The sequence below is a fragment of the Cyprinus carpio genome, unplaced genomic scaffold (assembly GCF_018340385.1).
Source record: "Cyprinus carpio isolate SPL01 unplaced genomic scaffold, ASM1834038v1 S000006751, whole genome shotgun sequence".
In the NCBI taxonomy this organism is placed as follows: Eukaryota; Metazoa; Chordata; class Actinopteri; order Cypriniformes; family Cyprinidae; genus Cyprinus; species Cyprinus carpio.
In genome coordinates, this window is record NW_024879350.1 from 24,071 (window position 1) to 36,559 (window position 12,489).

Sequence of the window (12,489 nt, forward strand, 5' to 3'; positions counted from 1 at the left end):
GGCGGGGCATAGAGGAGAAACAATAATGTACAGTATGTGGAAAATAATGTGTTTTTTGAACCATAAACTGCATAAAAACATTTCATTACACCAAATACACAAAATAATGTTCTTTTTAGCAACATCATGTTACCCCTTTAAGCTGGACAGCTGTATTTGGGTGAGTAAAACTGAGCATTGAGTTCTCCATTATCATCCGTCATCATATAGTGCACGTGCATGGTCCCCCAAAGTTGATGCTTCAAAAACCTGTGTCTGACAGTTAGAACTGATGGTTCATAGTTTAAGAAGTTAGAAATATTTGTATTGTTCTTGTATAAACTTAAAAAAAAAAAAATAATAATTTACCGGGCTTCGGAATTTGCGATCTTGATATCATGTTTTACAAGCAAAGATGATTGTCTGTTGTGCTTACATCTTTACACCTTTCACTTTCCAAGACTAAAACAGAAACTTTAAACCTTCTCTGGTTTAAGAAATGATCTTTTTAAAATCAAAATATTGATAAACAGATGATTTTACATTTCATTTGAAAACAAATCCCCCACCATCATCATCATCATCAGTGTTTACTCTTTTCACGTGATTAGTGAAATCTGACTTCTGCTGAACTGTGCTGTGGCTCTGCAGCACGTGTTGTATGGATAAGAGTGGACACTTTCAGCTTACAACTGTAGTGTCCGTTGTCCAACTGATCTAAATCGTTTTGTTTAAATATATATATATAGAGAGAGAGAGAGAGAGAGCGAGAAAAGCAAAACGACAGTGGGGGTGGTACCACGGTGTGCAAGTAATGTAATCGGTGTACAGCCAAACACCGGGTATTACCAGTAACACCAACTACTGCAGCAAGCCTAAACTGGAGTTGAATAGATTCCTGTTGTGTTTGTTTTGCATGGTTTTATTTTGAAGGGTCAACTTTGAGGGATCCATAAACCTGCATTATATGAGCTCAGAGAGATGGAGTGTTTATCTGGGACAGCATGAGAGTAAATAATGAGACCGTTGTTTTGGAACTCATGAACATGTCCTCTTCTCCTGTCCCTAAAGAATCGCATGTCAGGTGAATCCAGAACCAGCCTTATTATTCTTATTCTGAAGACCAACTAGCCATTCAGGCTACTCACCTATTATTGGTTTGCGAAAATATAGAGTATATATAGTTTTGCATATGCCTATTTTTTAGAACTTTCATAAGCAGTATTTGACTTGTGCTTGTAGAGCCATTTGTTGCATTAATCTAAGCTTTGTCCAAGTGGGAATGCATTGATTTTCTGTGTTTATTTATTGCTGCCTAATGAAATGCTGTGTAATTAAGTTGTTAATGAAGTAACCAGGTGGCACAATGGCAGGGCACTAGCTGCTCCAAACAGCACAATCAGCATTCACATTCTGTTGACGCAAACTGACCTTCATATTTTGACACTTAATTAAAGTGTCCCCCAATGTCATCAGAGGCCAATTTGGAGGGAGATCTTCCTGTGAGCGTCAGATGTTTCTGCAATCTGCCAAGAGAGCGTATTCTCTACACAAATTCACAGAGTGTGTCTTTCATTCCCCTTTGACATTTTGTCCCAGTGTCCCAGATGTTATTCTGATGACTTTGTCCAATTTGTGCAATGCAATTTCTGGACCTTTTTTCTTAACATCTGTATTATTTTCTTGCTAGAAAATTTTGTCATTAACTTTATTAAGTGTTTTTATTTTTGGGGGTTCATGAAATCAGTCATACTGTAAGTATCCTGCTTTCAACTTCATTCGTTCATCCCCACATAGATAATTTCTACATGGTGTATCACTGTCACTAAAGGGACACTGTGATGATAAAATGAGATTGGAGGAATAATTTGAATGTTTTCGTGTTCTCTGCAAAACTTTTGCATTCCCCTGAGAAAGTTGTTTGTTTGAACGTTTGTGATGGAAATAAGAAAACTATATTTTAATGCTTTTACATGCAGACACAATTTTTTTTGTTGTTGACTGCAATACTTTTGTGAGAGAATGTGAGAATTATAATTTTCCTCTAATCTCTTTTTTTTTCTCGATCACCAAGTCTCCTTAGGGCTCCATACCTAAAATCTCCAAAACGGGATCTTCATATATCCTCTTGCTTTTGAAGAATTGTGGGTCTGCCTGTTCATGTTTGCTAGAAAGAACTGATCATCCACAAACCTGAATACCCTGGGCATGTCTGCAGACAGGAAAACTTTCTGAGCTGTTGGCTTCCCAGTGATCTGGTGAGGATGAGATTGGAGGAGTGTGTGCCCTCACCAGTACAACAGTGGTCTCATTTTAGCAAATCGTGGGATTATGGACTTTTGCATACTTTGGAAATTTGCAGCGTGTTCTGCAAAACTGGAACTGCTGAATTGTTGAAAATGAATGCTCAGCTTGTGCTGGCATTTCGGCCATGATGCAAATAGTTTTTTTTTGCAAATCAGTTTTCTTCCCTCTTTCCCTTTACTTGTATTTTCTTACCTCTGTGATTAAGCATCCTGCTTAGAAACAGGCCAAGCCACTATTTATAGTTTGGAAAATTAATACATTTCTTCAAATCATCAAATTTTCTTGACCACTGCCTTTGCTGTGGTTTTTGCTGTATTCAGTCTCCAGCAATATGTAGAGCTTATCTAAAAGCCAAGTGGCTTTACAAAGTGTATTAATGAAAAGAACAGCATCTCTGAATAATTATGTTCTTAAGCTATCTTACACAGTTTGCTTTTGCTCTTAGGTGCTCTTAGGTTTTTAGCCATGCAGCAACATTCCAGGAGCATTCCACGCTTCAGGAGCTGTGAGACAGACAGACCTTTATAAATTGGACAGACCTATACATAAATCTATCCTTTTTTGCCTTGCAAGGGACATCCATTTTAGCTTAGATGAAGCTGTTTATTAACTCAATAATTTGATTCTGTCCTCTTTGCAATAAGGTTCAATTAAAGTGCCTCTATTATGCCATTTTAAAGGTTCATAATATTGTTTTTGGGAGTCTCCTACAGTAAGATAACATGCATGCAAGGTCAAAAAATGCTTTAGTTTTCTCAAAATATGTAATTAATATCATCTTATTTTCCAAAGATTTTCGTTCGAAGCAATTCCAAGATTAAGTATCTCTAAACCTATCCTTTTCTGTGAGCCTATACTCTGAAGTGAAAAATACATTTGAATTTATAAATTTACTTTCACAGTATAGGACACAGCGTCTTCTCGACATGAGGTTAACCACACGAACAATCTACAGTGTTTGAGAGCAGGGTCAGGTTGTTCACGGCCGGACAACGTAGAACATACAGCAGGTGGGAATTATGCAAATGTGTTACCCTGTGACGTGTAGCTGTTCAAATTACTGATGACTTGTTTAGGCTCTTCATAGTTCATTCTTTTGGGAGACGATAACTTTATTTTTGCCTTGCACTTTCAACTCTACAACTTTGCAGATCGTTTACATTCACATACCGCTACATTACACGCTGCATGAAAGTTAATATTTGAAATGGTGTAATGGGGCACTTTATTTTTTTTCGTTTTATTTTTTGTGAAAACCATTACTTAATTTACATAACTGATACACAACATGAAATAGTTCTGTACTTTTAAAAATCACTTTTGAGCTTACAGACTGAGAAAGATCTGAGCAGATTAAGCTCTAGTTTCATTTCTGGAATAAAGCGAAACCCTCCAGCATCAGTCTCCTGTTGCTAGGATACCATTTTTTGTGTTTTTGGAGGATAGTGTGTGCTATCCTCTCCTGTGGTATTGTCACTTTGCTATTTTTTTTTTAACTTCAAAGGAGGTCAAGGCTTGTTTCAAAAATGCCATCAGTCCCTCATTCACCAATGAATGAATAGAACAACAGTTGTCTTGCAAACCAAAGAACATTTCTCGCTAGAAACAAAGCCTGAAAATTGATATGCAACAACACTGCAGCAAACGTCAGATGTCTTATCACAGAAACTGTCCTTACACTAGGGACACTGTCCCTGATTTTATGAAAAACACAAATGAGGTTGTTATGTAAACTACACTAATTGGGAAACTCATGAATCTGGTGAAAGATATCACTGGTGGAGCTCTGACAGATGTGTCAGTCTGGGCTCTGCAAAACCTGCACTGAAGCGGTTTCTATCAGATAAAGTCAGAGCTTGCCTGAGGTCTTCATATTGTGGCTCCATTAGTGCCCAGTGGGACCAGTGAACATTCAGTGGTCAGAGATTATACAGGACACTGGTTTGGTGGTAGGCACTAAGACGGGCGAGAATGCATTTGAAAATGGCCTCAGGTTTCTGCGGGACCTCATAGACAGATCTTGAAATGTCACCTGGATCTGGTGTTGGAAAGAGGCATGTTTTAAAATTCACACTCCTACTATCCCACAAGGAGACCACAGAAGCAGAAGCTATACTGCATGGACATGCACTTTTATGTTCCGATAGACCTTCAGCCCTTATGGAAAGACATGGCTTGGAGAGCGATGCAGGCATGGCTGTGGTTCATTAGCATGTTGAAGTAATATTTTTCCAGGGTCAGTTGCATAATATGTGGGAAGATAATAACAAAGGAGACCTGACCATGGAAGTATAAAACATAGGCACCATTAAATATACCCAAACTAAGGCTATAGACTTGTTGTTTTGTAATATAGACTTGAATCCATCATTGTTTAAAGTTAAAATTTTATGACTGATAGCTCTTTGAAAATATTGTCGCATTGTGTAAAATATTAGCTTAGAAAATATATTTTTTTATTTATTTAAATGTATGTGTGATTTGTTTGTTTGATATTTAGTTTAATTAGTAATGCAAAGTTCCATTTTCAGCAGCCATTACTCCAGTCTTCAGTGTTGATCAGTATGAAATCATTCAAAAATGCAGATTTATTCAAGAAACCTTTATTATTATTATTATAGCATGGAAGATGTAGATGTTTTCTCTCTCTCTCTCTCTCTCTCTGAATTCTTTGATGGTTATACATTTAAAAAAACAACAACAACAGCAATTAATTGAATTAGTTTGACACTTGTTGTAATGTTTAGTTATCTAAACGTGAGTTAAGTGTCCACAAGCATCCACATATTTTTAGGACCACTGCATTGTACAAATTCCAGCCTTTTATAAATGTATAATGAGCTGCTAGTCTTCTAAAATAGCTTTCAGATTGTCTCAGTTGAGCTCATTCAGAAAGCGTGTCAAGTTGTACTCTCAGTAGCAGTTCCTCTACAAAATGCAAATTATTTAGTTTTGTACTTTTTCCACTTGTGAAAGTTTTTTCTTTCGCTATTTTTTTATTATTTTTTTTTTCATATACTACACAGCCAAGTGAAATGAGAACAGCGGTAGAACTTGAATATTCCCAAGTTGCCTTGTTAAGTTTCTTGTGAAACATCTTCAGTCCACTGCAAGCAACCATACATTATAAATAGGCACTTATGACTGTTATATAAAACCACAGTAGACACCAAAATGCTCTGAAATGTTTTGACTAAGAACAAGAATTTAAACAAGAAATATTGGTACATGTTCACACATGTTGTTCTGACACCTTCAAGTCAAATTGCTCTGAGCTGTTGAGAAGTCAGTTCAGTCTTTGTTTTTGTTTTGTTTTTTTTGTCTCATGTTTCTCTTTTTTCCCTGAGACTATAGGCATCTGCAAATAAAAGTGCACAACTTCCAGTAAAATATCCCATGAGCAATCTCGCTGTCATTTCAAACTCTAAGGTCATGGTTCATGTCTCATATGAAATCTGTGAGTCTTTTGACTTGCTGCATTATGTCCACATTGTAAAATATTGAGATTTCTCTCCAGCGATCTCTGTAATGTTAGTGGTCCGTGGCAGAGGAGTAGAAATTTGTACTTGCCCAGAAACAACACAGATAATTGAAGTTCATGTCTTCCTAGATAAAAACTCATTGGGTTACATAAGGGTTCCCTTGCCAGTGGTGAGATCACACCCTTTACCCGGCTTAGAGGATGCACTGAAATTTTGAGGCTTGTGGTGTCAGCATTACTTAAAACTCTGTGGAATTGGCTAGAATTGTACCGCAGGCGCTCTGCATGCCACCCACCAGCAAACAAACAGCTTAAATACTCCAGCCTGCCCTGTGTGTGTCTGTCTGCTCTTAAGAGAATTAAAAGTGGGAGGCACATCTACACGTGAACATAATGGATTGGCAGGTGTTTTTTTGTTTTGTTTTGTTTTTTTTCTTTTTCATTTTTTTTTTTTTTTTACGTACAGTTTTTTATAATTACTTTGTTCAGTGAATGACAATGTATGGTTGGTCAACTAGTGATACACCAATATGGCATCCAGGCCGATTCATCAAAAGGGCTCGCAAAATTTCAAAATACCTGGTAGCCCCTCGGGCAGGCACTCTACAGATTTTGGTAGCCCGAAATAAATTTAACTAGACCAATATTTAGCAATTTTGAGGTTATTAATCACATTCTGACATTTATGTGAATTCTCCAACTAAATGTCGAATTAAACGCAACATATTAAGTTTTGGTCTTCCTCCAGCTTGATCAAGACAGCTGATCCGTTGTGCAAGTGACCCCACACAAGAAAATGATATTTCTTAGGCAGTCAGCTATATTTTTATGCCATCTGACGGATTATAAAAATAAACATGTCATGTTACATTTAAAATGTACATTTTCTTTGACTTCAACACAAGGGAATGAGAACAAGGGGTTATATTTTCTGAAAGCACTGTTTAATTTAAAATGTCTGGGAGCTCAAGCTTATAAAACAGATTATTGTAACAGTTTGAAGACTAGGTGTCACACATCTTAGAGGTGAAGTGTCAAGTGTAATATTAATGCATCAATTAGTGGCAGTAGACGGAAATACAAAAAAAAGACTCTTCCACTAATCTGGACAAAGAGCAGTGTTTTATAAGACTCAGAAATTCAGAAATGTTATCGATTTGACTGCAGTGACACTACTGGATAAAAAAAAAGACTTGAACTGAATTGAGCTGAATAATGACACAGTTGTCTTATGAGCAGCCTTTAAAGTTGTTTAATAATTGATTTGCTACAAATTTGCAAAATGAACACTGTTATTGATATAAATTGAATTAACGTTGAACTAAATCAAGCTGAATAATGACATTTGATCTGCTTTACAGCTAAAATTGAAGTAACTGAATTTGCAACACTGTTATTTTCCTGTTTATTGCTGCAAAGTTGCTTTGAAGTGGTTTGTATTGTATGAAGTAATAAATGTGACTTGAAACTGCCACAAAACCACATTATTTACACTTTCTTTAGAGTCAGCATATAAATGACTTGTAGTTGTCTTTGGTATTGATTGAAGGTGTAATGTAAAGGCTTACTTAGGTATTGATTGAAGGTGTAATGTAATGGCTTACGTTCTTCTGTGGAACACAAAAGAAGGTATCTGTTTTTGTCCATACAATGAGTCGTTGGGATCCAGTCTTGTTTTAGTCATTCAGTCCAGCTGTTTTCTGCATGTATGTGACCAATTCTCATCATTACCACTCTTTCTACCAGTGCTCATTGACTGCAATTTTCTCCTAAGATTAGTTGTAGGGTTTGTGAAGTCTGATTCATTTTCTTTATTGTTTGATATGTTAAATAATATCAATGAACCTGGTTAAAACAACTAATTGATTTGAATTATCACTGTTGTTTCCAATGAAGTTACATAGATCTGGCTCAAATCTCATGCTGCTTTTGGTTCTAATATGATGCTTTGTTTGTTTGAATTCCTAGCACAACATGGCAACCAAAGGTTTGAGATTATTGAGAAGTGGGATGTGTTTACCTGGTGAGGCCTGATGAATAGCAGGCGAGGGAGTGTTCGAAAAAAACATTTTAAAACAATTCAGTATTTTTTGTTTAGTCAAGCAGAAAGTAAACAGATAGGTGCAGGTTCTAAAAAAATCAAAATTGTCTATGAGCTGGTGATAATTTGGAATAGTATTCTTGTAAAATTTAAAGTGTTTTTAAATCTGATACGTTAAACTGGTGATTGCTGTCTTCACCTTCGGTGTAAGACTGTACCCAGCTAACAGTATTTTGTTACAAGAACGTTCTCCAAATATTCAGTGTTGGTTCTAGGAACATAAAAAAATTTCCAGTTTTCTTGATGTTAGAGGAACGCTTTTAAAAGGTATGATGTTCCTCAAAGGTTCTGTCAACTTAGTTTTGATTTAAAATTCAACATTCTAGGAACATTGATTTATAACATTCCAAGAACACAAAAATATCCAGTTTCATTAATGTTAGTAGAGTGACATACTTAAATAATATTAAGTAAATTAAATAACATTCTTCTAACAAAAACTAAGGAAACTGGATATTTTTATGTTCTTGGAATGTTATAAATCAATGTTCCTAGAATGTTTTAAATCAAAATTAAGTTGAAAGAACATTTGAGGAACATCATACCTTTTAAAAGCGTTCCTCTAACGTAAAGAAAACTGGACATTTTTTATGTTCCCAGAACCAACACTGAATATTTGGAGAATGTTCTTATAACAAAATTCTGTTAGCTGGGTAGACACAGTTTGTAGATGGCTGTAGGTTGTAGCACAGGTTGTAGTAGTCTTTGTGGTGTTTTCAAGTGAATTTTATTTTATTTTTTTAATTTTTTTTTGGCCCAGACTGTGTGAGGTGACACCACAGTCGGCATTCATTGCCGCGAGTTCATTGATGTTGGTTTGGTGTGTCTGGACCTGGATTTTTCAACCGTTTTATGAATTGTCAGCTGAAAATTGTTAGAACAGTGATAGCACAAGTCTTCTCAACAAGTAGCACAATTTGTATATAATGTACATTTTCCAGTTTTAAAAAACTAGTTTGTCCAAGTCCCTAATAGAGAAGTAGTGATAGCGAACAATCTATAGCCTGAACATGAACTCACTGTACAAACATGTCTTCTCTCAATCTATTTCTGTCTTTCGCTAACATTCTTTGTTTTCTCCTCTCATCTGTTCTTACTTCCTCTATCCTCCAGTGAGACAAGAAAGGTCATGCAGGCTTAAAAAAAAATTTTTGTCTGACTTTCTTTTTAGCCAAGTTTGAATTCTAAACTGAGTGAATTTAGTGGGGGTTTTTTTCCCTCTTCATCCGGTCTGCAGATTTCCCCCTCTCTTTAATTTAAATTTCATTGTCTGCCTTGCTGTAGTTTTCTAACAGAATGAGTTCAGATTGTATGGAATGAATTATTATAGTAACTGTTGTTTCTGCTTTGGACTGCCACGTCTTGCTGCAATTAATCCAGCAACTTAAATTTTTTCAATTTTAAATGCACACACCCATTTAAAGCTTTCACTTTGAGTTTTTCCCACTAGTTTTTCCTTTCTGTTTCTCTCCTTCAAGACTCACAGCATTATTCACACACACTCACACACACACAGAGTTTTTAATTTTGTATTTAAAACGCATGCTTGCACACAGGAGGCAGCGCCCAAAGTATTGCAACAGACATTCAAAGGAAACTGAATGACCATTTCTGTAGGCTCATCAGCCTGTTTCCAAGAAGTAGGAACTCATCTCAATTCTCTCTGAACAAACCCTGCTGCATTTGTAGGCTTTGGGTGTGACTGCTGTTGGAAGGGACTGCTTGTGATGTCATGAAGACAGCTTAACAGTCGCTGCTCATGTGGCCTGTCCTGAAGATTCCCGTGAGAGCCTTGTGCCGCAGTGGTGGCTATAGAAGTGGGTCATAGAATTGCTGATGCTATTGGAAGCGACAAAGCGAGAGGGACAGACCCGCTGCCCCACCCCCACATGCTCATCCACGTTTTGCCGCCACACATAAAAAAAACCCATGTCAGTTCACTGAGCTAATGTGCACAAATAGCTGATCAGCACATCAGATGTATTTGATCATTGTGCAGTCCTGTCTCTTAATACATTCAGAACTGAGTCTCAAACTACAAAATGCTATAGGCCTACATTGTGTGCTAGAAAGGAATTACATATATTTTTTTTACTATATAAATTGCATAACAATAAAGACTACGGATATACACAACAGACCATACAAACACACCTATGAAACAAATATTTTGGAGGTTTTACAAGGAGCTGAATGGTTTAAATAATGCCCAAAAGTTTAAGTTAAAATTACTAAATCCGACACAATGCATATAAAGTAAAATACTAACATCACTTTGAATTTGCAACATGTCCAACTTCATTTGCAATGCGCAAGTAAGCTATTTTTTCCATGAATGTGCAAAAGTAACTAGAAGAATACAAAGTGGACTAAACTCAAGCTATTTGTTCTACAAACTAGTGTGTTTTTAATTATGATAATAAATTTAAATAATATGATAAGAAATTGCAGTTTACAATAAGAACAGGTAATAACTGGAAGCGAATGACACCAAAATATTAAGTCTTGCTGTACGTTAAAAAAAAAGGTGGATATAACTGGCATATGAACTGTTATATACATTAAAGTCTAAAACTGATAAAATAAAAAAAACAATACTGATAAAATAAAAAGTTCAATGTTAAAAAACTTACATTGAATTAAAAAAAAAAAACTGTTTAAAATTCATTTTTTAATGTCAGAAATTTATGAAATTTCTTTTCTTTTTCAGTTTTGAACAATCAAAAGCTCCCTGGAATGATGGAAACTGAATAGTTTGGGGTAGTGGAGTCCTATTTCTAGTAGCTGGTTCTGGTTGGAATGATTTTTGGTAGTGGGTGGATCTCTTCACTTGGACGCTGGTCCGGGGTTTTGTGTTTCAGAGTTGATTCTTAATCGTCTTGGCCTGTGCCCATCGTTCAGTCAGCCAGATGAAGTTAGATTAGAGTGTCACTAGGGATTTGTAGCCGCCAGCACTGCCTCACTGTTCACTGATGAGGGTTTTACTCAGACATGGCAGTGGGTTTATCTATTAGGCTAATAACTAATGCCGCCCATATTCTACACCCTGTAAACCACAGCCTTGTCTTTATTTCAGAGGAATATATGAACAAACATTATTGCAAGGCTTTCATTTTTGTTTGCTAAACATTGAACATAAGTGCTTGGATAAATGATTAAAATCAGCAAAAAGTAAATTCAGTGCACATAAACTTTTCTTTGCTTCCCGTGTATAAGGAACTTTTGGCTGTAACAGTTTCCCAGCTAACTCAGCACATTTTTAATCTTTGGATGGCTAAATGAATCAAAAAAAAGTTTCAAAAGGATAAATCAAAGTGTGTGCTTTATTTCATGGTCAACATTGTACGTGGTAGGAAACTCAAGAAGGTCGGAAAGCCAGGTGTCTCAGTTGATCAGTGAGACCAGATGTAAAATTGCAATATTATATATTTTACAAATAGGAAATATTTTATGACAGTGTAAAGTCTGATCTGAGTGCCTGTTACGATGCTCCTAGTTGTTTCCATGAAACCAGTTCAAATGGTCTTTTTCAAACATTTTTTAATCTTTTCAAAACTATGATTTAACGATCTGTTTGCTTCATTACTCAAAAATGTTTCCGGTAAAAACCCTCTGTTTTTCAGTTATATATAACAGTATATACTGTTCTATATTTATATACTGCAGTATAATAGTTATCTTTCACTTAAACTAGATAGTGTAATGTGCAATCTTATAATTCAATTTTGTTCCATTTTTGTTTCAGTCTTGCATGTTATGAAGTCTATGGTGACATGAGTTTTCCATGCATTCTTGGCCTGAACCTTGATGCCAGCCCAGAATTAAATGAGCAGCATTACTCATTGATTGCTTGCGTCCAAAGTTACTGGCTTTCTACAGACCACATCAAACCACAAATGATTCTTTTGGTCATTTGAATTCTTTGACAAAGTATACAGAGAAAATGAAATGATCTCAACTGTGTTATCAGAAGGGAAGATCATTTTAAGATTAAAGAACCGTGGGATTAAATTAAAATCACATATGCATAAGAAATCAAGTAAACTGAATCAAATAAATCAAAACAAACCCCAAAATAGACCACAGGCTGTATTCTCAAGTCTTTAATTAAACTGAAATTTCCAGCAGTTTAAATCTCATTCAGGGCTGTTTATTTAGTTCAGTAGAGTAAAAAATTAGTATACGGAATTAAACAACAAATACTAATTCATTCTTTGACAACAGTATCAATCACTAGTTCTTTTTCTTTCTTTCTTTTTTTTTCACTTTAGAATTCTAATTGATCTTTTCCTTTCTTTGTCTTTCAGATCCATCCTCAAACTACATTCGCCAACTAGAAACCAAGGTCCGGATTCTAGAGGACAGTAACAACAAACTGTTGTCACAAGTAAGGACTGACTTAAAAACATGCTTTCTTCCTAAAGCACTTGAAAATATGAGTAATCTAGACCTAGATTTGCCATTGGTGGCATTAGTGGTGGTAGTTTGGGGTTATGAAAGAGGCAGCCAATCTTTAATTCATGGTGGGTCAAACTGTGTTAAAGTGGCTCACAGCATCCCCTCCAGCAGGAAGAAGGAGCAGTTTACCGTCACGCCAGGATTGTGCAGGCATCTCTGAGCG

At 36.0% G+C, this 12,489-nt stretch overlaps 1 pseudogene; it reads left to right on the top strand.

Moving 5' to 3' along the window:
• Nucleotides 1-12,489, top strand: part of LOC122144688 — a 33,131-nt pseudogene that overhangs the window by 6,501 nt on the left and 14,141 nt on the right.